The 10,544-nt window shown below is 47.0% G+C and overlaps 1 protein-coding gene and 1 long non-coding RNA gene across 3 annotated transcripts in view; one reads left to right on the top strand and one right to left on the bottom strand.

The window, feature by feature from the left end:
- Positions 1 to 495: 495 nt before the first annotated feature.
- Positions 496 to 9,424, bottom strand: LOC112114258. The gene is made up of 3 exons (XR_002908724.3): positions 9,290 to 9,424; positions 2,019 to 2,082; positions 496 to 866 (listed from the first exon to the last, which is right to left on the bottom strand). It is a non-coding gene; the product is annotated as an uncharacterized LOC112114258 (long non-coding RNA).
- Positions 9,425 to 9,652: 228 nt separating this feature from the next.
- The window catches only part of USP6NL (USP6 N-terminal like), a 199,302-nt gene continuing 198,410 nt past the window's right edge, over positions 9,653 to 10,544 (top strand). Inside the window, exon 1 of one of the 2 annotated variants that reach the window (XM_024210873.3) lies at positions 9,653 to 9,716. The gene's annotated coding sequence lies outside the window, so the exon portion shown is untranslated. Of the gene's footprint in view, positions 9,717 to 9,814; positions 9,853 to 10,544 lie in introns of those variants that run through there. The other variant, XM_024210874.3, reaches the window with a different exon arrangement.

The following is a 10,544-nucleotide window of genomic DNA, read 5'->3' as shown; positions in this document are numbered from 1 at the left end:
CAGTGTCTCTCCTCTGCTAAGGTAGCTTTACAGGGCTCCAACGCTGCGAAGCTGTCTTAAAGCTGGCTTTGTGGTCAGATGTAGGGGAATCTTCTGGTGGTGTACAGCTACTGTAATGGTTACTATTCCAGTTCCACCCTGTGAGTGGCATAGCCAGGTCTTCCATTTTCCCTGGCAAGTTATGCTGTGGTAATGCCCTGTTAGGGGATCTTAAGGCTGCTTTATCTTACACTGAGGACTGGTCTAACACACAGTGTTTCACGACAGGGGGAAGATGTGTTTTAAGGCCACCTTTGTACCTCCACCCTGCGTTTGGCTGAGCATTCCTCAGCTGAAGATGAGGATCAGGGCTGTAGAGAATACAAATGTATAAATTACAATTTTGTAGTGAATTCTGTTTGCATCACTTACGTTTGAACAGAAGGCTTGAATCATTTCAAATACTATTCTGTAGTCAGTAATTTTTAAAAAGGTAGCTTTGGTGTACATTTTATTTAGAAATATGCAAACAGAAGAGTCAGGGAAAAGGCTGTGAACATCACACTCTTGAACAAATGTATTCTGATATCCCACAAGGAGCTTTACCTGGGTGAACTGAATATGTTCCTTATCCATCAGAATCCATTACACTTCTCTATCTGCCTGTCTGCTTGTCTCAGCAGCAAATGGAAAAGATACTGAAGATTAACTTTTGCACTACATTAGACATGTAATTACAGCTTTTGCGGTAACAAACGCTATAGCTCAGGGTACCTACAGTTTTCCATTATAGTCTCCTGTTTTCATTTGCTTGTAACTTTATGGGAAATTCTTCCTTGGCATTGCAAGTTGCCATCTTGCTGTCAGCCCAGAAATGAATTTTTCTACTAAATGTGAGGAAAATAATTTCAGTCATTTTTTGAGCAATGGATGAATGGCATAAATTAAATTTAGCTTTAAGTGTAGTTGTGTTCTGAAAAGTGACTCCATAGAAATGGCATCCTGATATTCCAGGTTTACTGTCTCATAAAGGCTCCCTATCAGATCTGCACAGTTAACAAAAACATACTTTTTCCGATTGCTAGCCTTGAAAACACACATGGGAATGCAAAACTGTAAGCTGGCATCTTCCCTTGTTGTGCATCATCACTAACAACCCTCCGCTTTATCTTAGTAGAACTTAATTGGTTTCTTTCCTGTTCCATCACACCCCCTTCTCCTTGGGGTGTAAATTACACCATCTGATTATGGCCTCTTTTTCTCTCTTTGATCACCTTCCTGCTCACTTTGCTTTGGGAACAGGATCAGGCCAGGTAATTCTAAGCTGATACCCCGATTCAGGAACACATCTCAATTCAGGACAGCACTTAAGCATCAGCACATTGTTAACCACATGCCTAAGGGCTTTCCTGAATTATGCTCTTGGCCTTTTCTACACATCCAGGTATACCTGCCTGTTGTTCTATACAGAGTCGTGGAGAAAGCTCTAGTGTAGCATCTGTGCTTGCAGTTTCCATTTGCCGACAGGTAATGTATTTTTTAATATCTGTGTAGCTTTTAATTTCCCCAAAAGGCAATGGGGTACAACAGAAATACTTTAAAAAATGGGTCTGTGTTGTACCAATTTATTCAGTTTTTGTGTGTATACACTTTTCATCGACCCTGCAAATGTACTGAGGGTAGGGTGACCATATGTCCCGATTTTATAGAGACAGTCCCGATTTTTGGGTCTTTTTCTTATATAGGTTCCTATTACCCCCAACCCCTGTCCCGATTTTTCACATTTGCTGTCTGGTCATCCTAACTGAGGGCTCAATCAAAATTAAATAAGTAGAGAGAAAGGGACAAAGAAACAATGAGGATGTGAAATAGAGATAACAGAGGGGAGAAAGAGACAGAAGGAGGTTAATGGAGAAAGGCAAGAAAATCGGAGAGGAGACAGAAAATATGAGAGAAGAGAGGGAGGCAGAGAGATGCAGAAAATTTGTCTTGACAGAAACAGCCCATTTTATCAGGCAGTGACAGGAAGCACTACATACATTCAAAACCGATTAGGAAGACAGCAGCCAGCAGGAGCGGAGGCCTCAATCAACTGAGCTGAACCTAAGAAAACAAAAAAAGTCAGTTGACAATGGGGAACTATATGAGGCCAAATGAACAATCGGAACCAAAGGGAACAGAAAATAAGATTTAGGCAGCCAGAAAAATGAGAGGACTGCAATTCAGTACTAAAGCCTGACTGGGGTAAAGGGCAAACACTCCTACGCAGATTCCTACTTCCATCCCTTCCCACAACACACTTTTGCTCTGCAGCAATTCCCCTCCCCCGACACTAACTATTTTCAATAACAAAACAGTATTTTAAAGTTGAGTACATTTAACTTTACATAATATTGACATGAATTATTGCATGACACTGGAATAGCTGCCTGGCCCTTATTGTTCCTACTGCTTTAATGACTTCATATCAAATCACATTTCAAAAATATCCTTTATAATGGTTAGTGTAGTTTTTAAAATTGACAAGCCTCCAAGACTGAACACTGAGTGTTTGATTTTAAGGCTAATGCATGTATTTGTTCATATGCAAGTTATCCTAAGCCATTCTCAGGGCTACATGGCCATGCAATAAACAGTTTACATTTCAAGTGACACAGACTAAAACACCAAATCAGACACCTTAAAAGTGATCTGCAAACAAAAAGGGAAACCCCATATGCTACACAAGCATGTGCTGCATTTCCTCACACTAACCAAGCTAAGATGAGTATGCAGCACAAAACCAAAGCAAACCAAAACCTTTTAAAATTTGTCTGAAGTCCAACAAAGTCCTACTGGCTCTGTTGTTATTTGAAGCCTCAGAATGCATCATTCTGTAATGTCACAGCTATGCTTTTCAGGGCCTGGAATGAGTCTTTGTCTGGGTTTGTACAGTGCCTAGCATAATGGACTTGTTCACTGGGATAGGCTGCTGCGAGCACATTACTACTATGCTCTGATACTTCCACTTGGCTCCCAATCTGCTATAGCTACCAATTTGAGGACTTGGTCCCGATATTCAAAGCCATTAATGTGTTGGAATCTAACTACCTCAGTGATTCCATTTCCATCTGTGACCCACAAAGACAGCTGAAAAAGCCCAGGATACAACACCTAAGAGTTTGAAATAAGATGTACTTGGTTGAAAGAGTTCAGTTGTGAAATGAGCTAGTGAAGGAGATGAGGCTCATTCAAAGTCTGATCATCTTCAAGACACATTGGAAGACCTTCCATTTAATGCCACCATAAACAGAATAGTGAGGACACACAAATTATACCCCCAAGCAGAGCCCCTAACAACCACGGAAGGGAGAAGAGCAGAAGACACTGTGAAGCCCTCACAATGTCAATCCAATTTACTTGGGAAGCCTGTAGATACTATGGTGAAAGGCTCTATAGAAAATCTGCTGATAGCCAAGGTTATAACAATAAGATGTCATGGTTACTTTGGATAGTTCTGCACATATGTTGAAGGTTTCACAAATGTTTTAAAAATACTGTTTTATTGAAAAGAGCAATAGGTTTTAAAGACTCCATGGAAAGACAAAAATAAAGGGCACAGCATAATGAGAAATAGTTGCCTAGAAGATCATACAATCCTTATATTATGAACTTGGACATTTGTCTTGCATCTGGTAGAAAGGAATAGGTTTAGGGTTGCCAACTTTCTGATTGCAGAAAACCGAACACCCTAACCCAGCCCCTGCCCCCTGCTCATTCCATCCCCCCTCCCTCCATCGCTCGCTCTCCCCAACCCTCACTTGCTCATTGTCACCGGGCTGGGGTAGAGGGTTGGGGTGCAGGAGGGGATGAGGGCTCTGGCTGGGGGTGCAGGGTCTGGGGTGGGGCCAGGGATGAGGGGTTTGGAGTGTGGGAGGGGCTCCAGGCTGGGGCAGAGGGTTGGGGTATGAGAGGGGGTGTGGGCTCAGGGGTGGGGCTGGGGATGAGAGGTTTGGAGTGCAGGAGGGGGCTCTGGGCTGAGGGGTTTGGAGTGTGGAAGGGGGCTCTGGGCTGGGGGAGGGCTCCGGCTAGGGGTATTGGCTCTGGGCTGGGGCCAGAAATGAGGGGTTCAGGGTATGGGAAGGGGCTCTGGGCTGGGGCAGGGGTATGGGAGGGGGTGAGGGCTCCAGCTTGGGGTGTGGGCTCTGGGGTGGGGCTGGGGATGAGGGGTTTGGTGTGCAGGAGGGGGCTCTGGGATGGAGTATGGGAGGGGTGCGGGCTCTGGCTAGGGCCGGGGATGAGGGGTTTGAGAGGCAGAAGGGGGCTCCAGGCTGGGACCAAGGGTTTCAGAGTGCGGGAGAGGGCTCTGGGCTGGGGCAGGGGTGCAGACTTCGGGAGGGAGTTTGGGTGCAGGAGGGGGTTCCAAGCTGGGTTAGGGTGTTGGGGCACTGGAGGGGGTTCGGGGAGGGGCTCCAGGCGGCACTGACTTCAGGCAGCTCCTGGGAAGCAGCAACACGTCCCTCTGGCTCCTAGGCGCAGGGGCGGTCATGGGGGCTCCGCACGCCACCCCCGTCCGCAAGTGCTGCCCCCGCAGGTCCCACTGTCCGTGGTTCCCAGCCAATGGGAGCTTTGGAGCTGGCGCTTGGGGTGGTGCCTGCACTGCGGGCAGGGGAAGCGCGCGGAGGCCCCGACTGTTCCTCTGCCTACGAGCCGGAAGGACATGCCAGCCGCTTCCGGGAGCTGGCCACTGCGGCCAACTGGACTTTTAGCGGCCCGGTGAGCTGTGCTGACCAGAGCTGCCAGGGTCCCTTTTCGACTGGGCATTCTGGTCGAAAACCAGATGCCAGGCAACCCTAAACTGGTTACTTTATTATAGAGAGATTTTAGCCAGATGTGTTGGTCTTTTGAGTATAGCGTGTTTTTAATTATTATAGCACAGTAATATCAGAACTCAGCCCCTTGCAGTACTGGGTCCTAAGTAAAGCCATTACAAGATGAAGTGCTGACCTGCAGACTGCTCTGTGCCTTCACCTAGTTGGCATGCAGCGTGCCCAGAACACTGTAAGATCTTGGACTATGTCAAGAATAAGGGCCTGCAGGTGCGCCTGACCAGTCAGTCAATCAATCAATGAGTGCAGCTAGGACACAGCAAAACCACCTGATTGGATAAGGCAGTGGTTCCCAAACTTTTTACATCTAGCCCCCAATCCTCCTTACCCCATCCGCACTTCTCTCTCTCTCTGGGAGCCATGGTCAGGAGCTGTGGCTGGAAGCGGGGCCAGAGCTGTGGCTGGGAGCGGAGCTGCGGTCAGGGCCTGAGGCTGGGGCTGGAGTCGCATCCAGGGTGGGAACCACAGGCCGAGGCCAGGGCATGGTTGGGGGTGGGTCTGGGGTCGGGGCTGGGCCTGGAGTGGAGCTGTGTTTGGGGCTGGAGACCAAGGATGGGGCCGTGACTGGAGGCCAAGGCATGGGGTGGGGTTGGGGCCATGGCTGAGTGTTGAGCTGTGGCTGGGCTGGGGGCGGGGCTGGAGCATAGCTGGAGGCAGAGTGGGGCTCGGTGGCCATGACCCCTATAACGTTCCTCTGTGTCCCCCCTAGGGGGCATGCCCCACAGTTTGGGGACCACTGGGCTAAGGTATTCAGATGGCCTGCTCTTAAGCCCAGCAGCTGCAGTGGATCAGTGGCTGCTCAATGAACATACCTGTGGATTCTCTGCCTCCCTGTGCTTGCCTCACTCCAAGCCCTGAACCCAGTCTTGCTCTTGCCTTGCAACCGCTCCTGCGTTCCCTGACTCCTGATAATCTGGTTCTTTGACCATCAGCACTAATTCCTAGGTCTGACTCTGTCTTGACCCTGGGCTCAGGCATTCGGACTCTGACAACGATCCTAATCCTTGGCCCTGGCATTCGGACTCTAACTTTGGTTCTGACCTTCAGCTCTGATCCCCAGCTCTGACTGTGCCTTGAGCTTGGGCTCTCGCATTTGGACTCTGACCAGTAGGCCTAACTCCTGCTCTGACCATGAGGACTACCTAAGACCTGACAGACTGTAACCTTTTAAAAGCTAGGACCATGGGTGAGACTCTTTGTTGATGTAAATCAGTACAACTCCATTGACTTCAATAGACAGATACCAGCTGATGAGCTGACCCTGTGTCTCTTATTTGCCTCTAAAGTACCACATATATTTTTTGATGCTATATAAATAAGACTGATTGTTGCTCTACTGTCTAAGCACTGCAATAAAAAGGGAGTGCTGGTGGAGACATTACCTGTGAATTGTAGGGTTATTGCTAACACAAACATGATATCACTGTCAGCCACTCTGAAAACTCCACTTTTAAAACAATTTCACAACCCCGGCTGTAACATTACAACAGAAACCAATGATCATGCAGGAAATAGAAAATGATGACATATAGTTTGAATGTGTAGTAAGTGGAGGGCAGATGGGTTAGGTGAAGGAGAGCGCTCTCTTTGGAAGACATTTATCTTAAGTAACTAGCCATTTAGGGACGGAAAATATCCCCAGCTTGAAGAAAACTAAATGTGTTTATGTATTCGAACAGCTTCTAAAATCTTGAACAAGACAATTAAGACTTTAAACTGGAAGGAGTAAGAACAGGTCATTGTAAGTCTCTCAGGGTTTGTGAGGTGCTGACATGCCAGTCAATCACAATTACTTTCTAAAATATTTGAAAGCATAAATCACTGCCATTTGTGACTTTTCCTCTGAACAGAATGAAAACAGAGGGGACATATAGACACTACAGATTTGATTCTTCACCGTCTACACCTTGGAGTCATTTTATCGCTGTACAAAGTCAGCGTGAAATGCTACCACTCACACCCGAGCACCCTGATTTGCCAGACTCTTTCTGAGAGGCCGTGTCGCTGAGATGGGGGATCTGCCATAGTAGAGACCTTGGGTTTTACTTCCGGCTCTGCCAGAAGCAACCAAGTGCAACCTGTTATTCTTTCTGTAAAATTGGAAGAGGGCTCATACTTACCTCCTACTTAGGAGAAGCACATGAGATTTTGCTCAATAATATGCATTGGGCAGAAAATTCTTAACACCAGTTAGTAAAAGAGGTTATCTTTACCAGCCACACTTGAAATCTATTAAAAAAAAAAAGTTTGTTTGACTAGATCTCCCATTAAGCTATGTTGATAGACATTCAATTATATTACCATTCTTTATTGATTGAATCCCATATCAGTTGTTCCATTATTTTGCCTGGGCTTGTCCTCAGGCTAACCACTCTGTAATTACTCAGGTCATTTTAGTTACCTCTTTTAAATAGTAGCACAACAGTACATTTTTTTTTAGTCTTCTGGAACTTCATCAGTATTCTAAGATTTATTAAAAACAACATCAATGGTCTAGAGAGCACTACAACTCATGGATGCAAGTTATCTGGAGCTGCAGATTTTAAAATGTTTAACTTTAGTAGATTCTTTTTAACATCCTCCTTAGTTACTGTTGGACTAGAAAGTATTTAATAATCATTATAATATGAATACATTATCCAGCATCTTTCAAAATGTAAAACTACTTATTTAACATTTGTTTTTTCTGCACAGTTACTATATCTGTCTAGTAATGTATCTATATCCTTATTAGGATCCCTTTTTTCCTGATATGTTTTTTTAAAAAATTCTTATTGTCCTTATTTTCCTGGCTGTATATTTTTCATACCTCTATTCCTAATCATGTCTTAATTTCTTAACTTCTAATTTATGTTCATTGCTGTCAACCTTCCTCTTTTTTTCAAATTGTTATATATATAATTTATTGCTACTGTTTTCTTCCCTCTTGACCACAATTTATTTTTTATTTCTAAACCAACGTAGCTGCCTTTGGTGATTGTGGAACTGAGAGTTCATCTAATGAAATGTTTCCAAACAGCTCCAGTTATCTTTCACATTTTTCTGTTTATTTTTCCTTCCCAATTTTGTTCCTAATTATTTTCAACTTTGGTAAACTGGCCCATTTTAAAGGACCAGGCAAATATGTGTATATTATTTGTAGACAACTAATAGAATTGCTCACACGTGGGAAGTTACATGTGTGCATATGTGGTTGTAGGATATGGGCCACAGAAGTCCTTGCCCTGACAAGCAAACTTAAGGTTGATGCCACTCTACACTCCATAAGGTTCTGCCACTACCTTGCATATCAGCTCTCATATGTTTGATAGTGACTATGCAGAGACTTCAGCTGTTCCAAATGAGGCATTTAAATAATTTAGGAAGGCAGTGTTACCTAGGTGTAGGATGAGGAGTTAAGACTCCTGGATTCTGTTTCTGGGTATGGATGTCTGCTGGTAATTTTGTGTGTGACCTAGGTTATGTACTTAGGCCCAGATTCTCAATGGTATTTAGGTTTCTAAATACTGTTGGGGATCTGTGTCTTAATCTCACTGTGCCTCAGTCTCCATCTATAAAATGGAAATTATACTTACATATTAGATAGGGTGTCATAAGGAAGGATTAGTTAGTGAATGTTAAAAAAAACTATGAGGTTAAAGACAAGAACAAAACCCAGAACTATTAATTCCCAGAGCATCTCTTTTCCAAAATGTCTTCCATTATCTCTGTCATTCCTCTTCTTCATATCAAATCCCTCCTAACAACTTGTTTCTTAAAGCCAACGTCTACTTAAGCAACTCATGTCTGCAGCTCTTTGCACCTGCCCTAACTACTGCACTCCTCCTATACACTATTAAAAAACAAACTCCCAACCACCATGGCAGTGTTGCCAAATCTTGTGATATTTGCTTGAGGTCCTAGCTCTGAAAGAAATGTGATTATGGGAAAAGCTGTTTTCTTTCCTTTCCTTTTTTTTTTTTTTTTTTAGAAAAGTTCATTTCTATCCTTCCTGGTGGTGGAGAAAAGCTCAATCACGTGGTCTTTAAACTTAGGAAACAAAACAATAAAAAGCATTTCAAAGGTATTAATTCTTTTTAAATGTCACAATTTTTTTTTTAAAGATAGGATTTTGGGGGCTTGATTCATGCCTTCTGAAGACGTGGGGTCAGGAGTCTTGTACAACTCAAATGAACACAACCAGAAGTGTCTGTAATACAAAGAGAAAAGTGATCCCTCTTCTGAACTTCCCCTTTCCCTCCCCTCTTGTATTGTTACCCCACTAATTCTCTCCCCATCCCCATCCCCGCACTGTGTCAGTGCCTGCCAGGTTATCTTAGCCTGGTGTCTGCATTAGATTGCAAGCCTCTTGGGCCAGGGCCCCTGTCACATTTCATACCTATACAGCACCATGCATGCCTATCCCCTGTACAGGGAACCATACCCACTGGATCCAGCGTTACCTGACTCCAGCAAGGGCCAGCCCTCCCTTTGCACGGAGGGAGAACCACCTACTCCCGCACAGGGCAGCACCTGGGCCCCTCAGCCTCGTTGTGAGCCCAAGATGGCGGCAGCCGCGGGCTCGCCCTGTGTGGCGACAGTCGGTCCCCTTCAGCCTCGTTGTGAGCCCAAGATGGCGGCAGCCGCGGGCTCGCCCTGCGTGGCGACAGTCGGTCCCCCTCAGCCTCGTTGTGAGCCCAAGATGGCGGCGGCTGCGGGCTCGCCCTATGGGGCGGCGCTGTGGCCGCAGGCGGGATGGGAGGGGCGGTTTCCATAGTTGCAGTGAGTAGGTGTCACACACCAGGGCGCTTCCTGGTTGGAGGCCGCTGGGGCCGGGGCACTGCACGGGGAAGCGCCTGCGGGGAGGAGGCGGACGGAGGCCGAGGCAAGGTAGGGACGGGACGTCCGGCCATTGCGCTCCCCTTGGGACTGGCTCCGTCCTCACGGCTGGTGGGTCATTGGGGAGGCGGACTCTTCCATTCCGAGCCCGGGGGGGTGGCGGCGAGTCGGGCCCCTCCACTCGCGGGTAAGGAGCCGGGGGTGGGGGGCGGACCTTTCCGTTCCGAGGGGCTGAGGAGGCGGACCCTTCCATTCCGAGTGCTACGGGGGTGGAGCGCCGGAGCTCTCCATTGCGGGTGGGGGGAGCTGGACCCCGCCACTCACGGAGGGGGCAGGACCCCTTTCAATTTCAAACCAGAGAAGGGGCGCAGGCCCCTCTGCTAAGCCTGTGTGTGTCTCCGCCCTGTTGGGGAGGGAGGTGGGCCTCAGCCTGGGGGGAGGGAGCAGGGGAGGACAGTGTGTCAGGAGTTGGGGAGTTCTGGGGAATGGCTGGGTGGGGGGGAAGCATCATTGTTGTGGGGGATCTGGGGAGCGGTGCCAGCAGGATGAGGGGGTTTGGTGATCCAGGGGGAGTTTGGTGTCATCGCCATTGAGGAGCTGGGGGAGCTCAGATAAACTGGGGGCTCTTTGGTGTCATTGCCTTTGAGCGGAGGATGGGCTCTGCGTTTGGGTGATGGGGGGGGTATCCAATATTTGGGGGGCTCTTTGGTTTCATTGCCTTTGAGCGGCGGATGGGCTCTGTGTTTGGGTGATGGGGGGTATCCAATATTTGGGTGGGGGCTCTTTGGTGTCATTGCCTCTGAGCGGAGGATGGGCTCTGTGTCAGGGCCATGGGGGCTATCTGATAATTTGGGGGCTCTCTGGTGTAATTGCTGTTGG

The sequence above is a fragment of the Terrapene carolina genome, unplaced genomic scaffold, assembly GCF_002925995.2.
Source record: "Terrapene carolina triunguis isolate 2854851 unplaced genomic scaffold, T_m_triunguis-2.0 Scaffold68, whole genome shotgun sequence".
NCBI classification, from domain to species: Eukaryota; Metazoa; Chordata; order Testudines; family Emydidae; genus Terrapene; species Terrapene triunguis.
This window is presented reverse-complemented; position numbering and strand designations above follow the sequence as displayed.